The sequence below is a fragment of the Impatiens glandulifera genome, chromosome 1, assembly GCF_907164915.1.
Source record: "Impatiens glandulifera chromosome 1, dImpGla2.1, whole genome shotgun sequence".
NCBI lineage: Eukaryota > Viridiplantae > Streptophyta > Magnoliopsida > Ericales > Balsaminaceae > Impatiens > Impatiens glandulifera.
In genome coordinates, this window is record NC_061862.1 from 28,549,788 (window position 1) to 28,556,196 (window position 6,409).

General features: G+C 32.3%; 1 non-coding gene across 1 annotated transcript; it reads left to right on the forward strand.

Moving 5' to 3' along the window:
• Positions 1-2,567: 2,567 nt before the first annotated feature.
• Positions 2,568-2,651, forward strand: TRNAL-CAA. The gene has a single exon. It is a non-coding gene; the product is annotated as a tRNA-Leu (tRNA).
• Positions 2,652-6,409: the final 3,758 nt, after the last annotated feature.

The following is a 6,409-nucleotide window of genomic DNA, read 5'->3' on the forward strand; positions in this document are numbered from 1 at the left end:
GTTGCGAAGAATATCGAGCCATCAATTCATGTTTGATGCCATGATCTTAGTGAAAATTTTCAAACATTGAGGATAAATATTCTCCTCCACGACCATTTCTCATATTTTTAATTTGAGAATTAGAAAAAATTTAAGCATGTTCTTTAAACAACTTGAAATATGAAAAAAAAAATTAACTTTTCTTTTCACAAAATAAACCAAACTTTTCTTGTGAAATCATCAAGATAAAAATCGTATTGGCCCACAAAGATCAATGTGATCGAGCTCCAAAGGCGAGTGTGATTTCCAATCTGATTTAGATGGAAATAGGTCTCGATGTTGCTTTCCGAGCTGACATTCTTCACAAACTTTTCTTATGACATCAATTTGAGACAACCCTTTGAACACTAGTTGTTTTGTTTGACAGGTCCTTCAAACTTTGAACGTTAAGATGACCAAATTTGTAATGTCATAATCTGGAAATCTCCTCATTAGTGGTGAGATAACAAACATCATTTTTTTCATCAAGTTTGATAGGAAATAAATTATTCGAACCCAAACTGGATTTTGCAACAAGTTGGTTTTTCTTTTTCATGGTGCAAAGATTATCAACAAAGCGAATTATCAAAATCATTTTTTAATAAATAACCAACACTGAGAAAATTACTTTGTAAACCTGGGATATAATGTACCTCAGACACTTTCTCAATATTTTCATTCTTTGCTTTGAAAGTTATTTCTCCATATCCAAATACCAAATATTACTTCCAGTCATATATCGACTTGCTCCCATATCCAAATACCAAATATTACCAACATTTCCATCAGAAGCAATCAACAAAGTTTCAGAATTTTGAAATTCATGATTTTCATGCATCGCCGGCTTCATGTCTTTTTTAGGATATATTTCCCAACATTCATTTATTTTTATGTACGGGCTTATGACAATGATAACATTTAAATATATGTTTTATTACCTTTAAATGTACCTCGTCCTCTTCCTCTTTTAGAATTATTGAAATTACATTTTCTTTATTCTTCTTTTTGCTCATTTTTCTGAGATTGCCTTCCGCCTCTTCCTTGTCCGCGACCCCGACCCGTCCCTGTCCACTATAAGAGCCACGACCTCCCGTGTATGAGAATTGGGACTTTAATGCTTGATCATGATAAAAACGGTTTGAGGACTTCTTTGAAGTATCCTAGATTCATGAGCTTCCAATCTTCCTTGTAAGCTCTCAACCAACTTCTTTGAAAGATCTTGTGATTCTTTAATGACAACCACCACATGATCAAATTTGCTTGGCAGACTTTGCAATATAATTTGACGACCCTTTGGGTTTCCATGACTTCTCCGTTTGATGCCATTTGATTCACAATAGATGTGACTTTTGTGAAATATTCGGTGATCTTAATTCTCTGAATATTTCATCTCCAATTTCTTGAATTCCGCCTGCCAAGGATTGGAGCTGCACCTTCATCGCTTGATTTTGGCCGAATAAGTTTCCACCAGAATTTTCAAAGCTTCTTGAGCATTATCCGCATTTGAGATCCTCTCATAAACTGGAATTTAATAGTTTGAAAGATTTGAAAGAGAGACTTATTGTCCTTTATTTCTTTACTCTTCAAGAGTGCCTTTGTGATTCGGTTAAACCCTCTCCATCTCCATTCGCTTCTACACCATCTTCAACAACATTTCATAGGTATTGAGATTCAAGACATATCTTCATTAGATTACTCCACTAATCAATTTTTTCTCCATTGAACTGAGGCGCTAGGGAAACAAGATTGTTAGCCAATATTTTTGTATGGCTCTATACCAAATTAAAAAAATTTGGAGAAAAATATTATATTTTATTATTTGGATAAATGAGGAAAACACCTCTATTTATACTATCTAATGAATTATTCTAGATGCCTACATAAATGTAAGAAAAAAAAAAAAAATGGTAACTCTTAGAGTTTAAATAAAAAGATATTCTAGAGGCTATTAATTATAGAAATAATTAAATATAGACAACCCGACTTGGGCCTTAGCCAAGTTGAGAAAGAATTCCCAACCAAGCCCAGACGAGGATCCGATCATCATTACCACATTTCCTAGCAGTTGGTTCTAGTGCTCCATTCGTTGTAAGCTCCCAAAAGCCATACTAATACCAATGACATTATCTTTTATTTATATGTATTTTTAAAAAAGTTTTTGCTTGTGTAATTAATTAAATGAAATGGTTATAATGTGAGATACTTAGTTCTAGATCTTGTTACTCTTAAAATCTTTTTGGATTTTATCCAGAAAATTTTGTTTCACAGTGTTTATGATGAATGAATAAAATAAAAATTTTGTTTGTTTACTCAAACTGTAATAGCTTCTACCCAAAATTGTTACATGAATCTCACTTTCATTGGTTTATATTGATTTTGCAAGAATATTACCAAAATAGAAGTTTATCCAATGAACCAACTCACAAGAAATTGCCTGCATATACAGTCCCGGCTATGTCAAAAAAAAATTATTCTTTATTTTAGTTAAAATAATTATATTTTATATACTATTAAGTAAATATAATAAGTTTATATTATTTCAAACAAATGTCAGGATGGCCGAGTGGTCTAAGGCGCCAGACTCAAGTTCTGGTCCACTAACGTGGGCGTGGGTTCAAACCCCACTTCTGACATTTTTATTTTTGCAACAATGATGATTCATTTATATGAATTTTGATGGAGCTTAAGAAGAGCACAGCCTAAGATATCTCTATAGTGTTGAAGGTGATTTGGTATTATTTAGCCAGATATATGTTTGTTACCTTGGACATCATAAATGTTATTTATTGTGAGACCATAATTTTTGTTGTTTTTGAGATTAATGTTTTCTTTTGCATGTGATGGCAATTAGATTACACAAGTTACTAGTTGGGTGATTCATTTTCCATATACTATTTTCTTTATCCACTCCTTAACTAAGGTAGATCAAATGTCTTACCTAATATTTTGATTCTTATTAAAAACGAGGTTCATGACTGGGATTATGCTATTCACCCGGTTAAAATAAATATAATTGTCCATATTTAATTCAATAACCTACATTTTATCATATATTTTCATTATTACACTAAACAATATTAATCGGTTCAAGATGAAAAAGTATTGTCTTTTAACCGAGGTATTACCTTGTAGTCTTGTTAATAGGCGTGACAATAAGTACTTGGAACAAGGCCTTGGAGACTGCTTTTTTTTAATTCATATCATTATAGTTATTCTTTTTGTGATGAAAACTTTGATATTTTATTTTAATAATTTTTTAAAAATATATTCTTTTAAAATTATCATTCAAACATATATATTAATTGTATAAAAAATTAAATGGGTTAAAAAGAATGTGTAATAAGTTAAAGGTTTTTAATTTATATAAAAAATTAATTATAAAACACTGATTTTTTTTTTGTAAAATATGGTTAAAAAGGAATCGATAATTTTGAGTAATTTAGATATCCTGATTTTAGGTTGAGTTTCATGATATATGAGAATTTGTGATGCATACATGTTAGTTCTTTGCCAATAATAAATTTTGGTTTAACATAAAATTATTATTTTATTTGTTTTTGCATAAATTTAAGAAAATGATGACAAAGTTTTTAATTAAAACAAATAATAATACCCATCTTGTAATTAGTCACCTTCGCTTCGTGAAGGATTTTGGACAGGTAACAAAGAAAAAGAGGCGGACTCACACTCCTGAGAGGAATGTGATTCATCTCTACAAGCAATTCGTTCATACGATGATGTGTTTGGTAATATTTGAATTGGAGTCTATTTTCAATTCTTAAATATGATTGACCATTTAATACTAAGAATTAGAATTGGAATTAAAATTTTAATGGAGTTTAATCTAGTGTATTTTTATAGTTCTCAATTCTACTATTTTTAGTTCGGAATTGTAATGGATTAGTTATGCTACTTGGACCGAGTCATTGAGCACAAGGTACAAAGAAACATCCCAATGAGATTCTCAATTTTGGGATGCTAGAACAACAAGAAGATGTACGAGAGGATCGAGTATGAGTCCAAACATGGAGGTTTGGATAGGGTAGAATCATTGCTTGCATACGCATTCCAATAATAAAATAAGATGATGAACCCTTAAAGGAGCTAACTGATAAAGAGCTACCTGAGAATACACCACCCTTGTTCACTTGCACCCAACCTCTCTTGATCATTTTCTAACATCCATAGGCTGCCAAAACCGATATTGAATCCTATGCTCTCACGCCCTCGAGACTCCCTTACACATCCCTAGACTGCCACATTCAAGAATCCCCTAAACAATCACCCGTTAGTGTTAAATTGGTCATAAGTATTTCTTAGGTTACACGGTTTTAAGAACGCGACTTATTTGTAAATTCTTGACCTTTCTTTTGTCCTTTTCTTTTACATAAATAAAATTCTTTGTCTTTGCCTTTTCTGCTTCATTATGTAATCGCATGCTTGAATTGTTAATTTAGGTTTTAATTTATTGCTTTACGTATGTATGTAAATATGTAAACTAAACTAACATGTAAATAATAACAATAATAATAAAAAATAAATGCAGAAACTAAAATGAAATAAAGGTCTCTTAACCCAAAACATTTTTTAAAATTAAAATCGGCTCAAGAACTAGCCATTTGAAGAACCGTCGGTCAACAACTTCCAGTTCTGATTTGAATCTGGATTCTTCCGAGCTAAAAGCGCTTAATAAACTCTTTAAATGTTTTGGCTCAGAATAATTAGGATTAAATATTGGATTGAAGACCCTTGGCCGAGAATCCTTCCAAGAATCCTAAAAACTAACCAAATATATATATATGCCTTCATTTCTTTGCTTTGATTTTAATTTTATGAAGGTTAGATTTAGGATTTTATTTTATATAATTGTTTATATACATGTTACTAACATGGTTACAGAGTTTTGTGTAATTTATGATCGATTTAGATCACCAAACACTTGGTTAGCTAGGGTTAGGTCCAAAAGTCTTAATGATAGCAAATATGTTGTTGTGGTGGCGCATAGGACCGAGAAAATGCACTCTAAAGCAAGCGGACGCTGCATCCGACTGAGAAAAGTGAACATTGGAGCGCGCGCGAATGCCAGGCCACCGAAAATCCTTGCACACGCGGAGACCGACGCCTTCACGATGCCTCCTAAGCTTTCAGATGATGTTGCGCACAAAGGACCGAGAAATTTAGCCATACTCCGCGTCTGGCTAGGTTTGCTAACACTTAGGACCGATAAAACTGACCTGGGGTGTGCTGATGAACTTCACTCGACCGAGAAAATTATTTTCTACCTTACTAAGGCATAGGACCGAGAGGATACATTTGTCTACTACGGACCTCTCACCCGACCGAAAAAACTTAACCATTGGTTAAGTTTCTTGTCACTTCTGATCGAAGGAGGGATTCGCCCGATAGTTGTTGATGTTGGTTTCCATCCGATCGAGCGATGGAAACCCTAGGTTCCTTTTCCCGACGCATCCGACCGATATATATACCCTTAGGTTTTTTATTGTTTTCTGCACCATTAAGTTAGCCTTTTAAGGCTATACTCTGGACCCGATGGAGACCCGTTCCTCGCCTAGGACCGAGGAGATGGACTTGTTGCTCGCATAGGACACACCGGAAGTCGATGCACGCTAGGACCAAGGATCTGCGCACCTATTGAAGCCAATGACCGAATAACTACGCCCGGATTTCAGTCACGACCGAGAAATCAGCACCCGTTGCTGGCTATGTTCCACACTTGATACTTAGCATCTGATCGACTATCAAATTCGACGGGATGGTAAGTTATGGAGTTGTCTACAAAGCCTCATTTTTTATAAAACTTAATTTATTCAATTACCCTAAAATCAATTCCCCTCATATTACTTTTTTTCAAAATCAGCATCAAGAGCGTCCCAAATATTTTTTGGGACTTGACGACGAATTTTGTCTAAGTCTATTACATGTACTAGTGTTTAAATATTATTTTTCAATTTTAAAATTTGAAAAATAATTGGTTAAATAAAACGTAATAAAACCAATTTTTTTTTAAAAAAAAATCAATATTTTAATAAATAGAAACAGTTTTTAACGGACACGAATGATATAGCGTGAAAGCCCTTTCCTGAGTGTCACCAAACATCAAACTCTAACAAAAAAAAAAAAAAAAAAAAAAATTATTAATTTTAAATTAAAAATTAATTGGCGCACTTTAAATAAATTAACTTTTAAAATTAACTTTTTTTTAATTAACAGGATTTTTTTTAATCAAATTTTAGTTGGATTATTTAAGATTATATTTTTATTACTAAAAATTAATTAATGTTATAATTAATTTAAATATCAAAATACATTTTTGTATGAATCTTTTAAAATAAATTATTTTATTAAAATATTTTTAACACGCACACCTGAT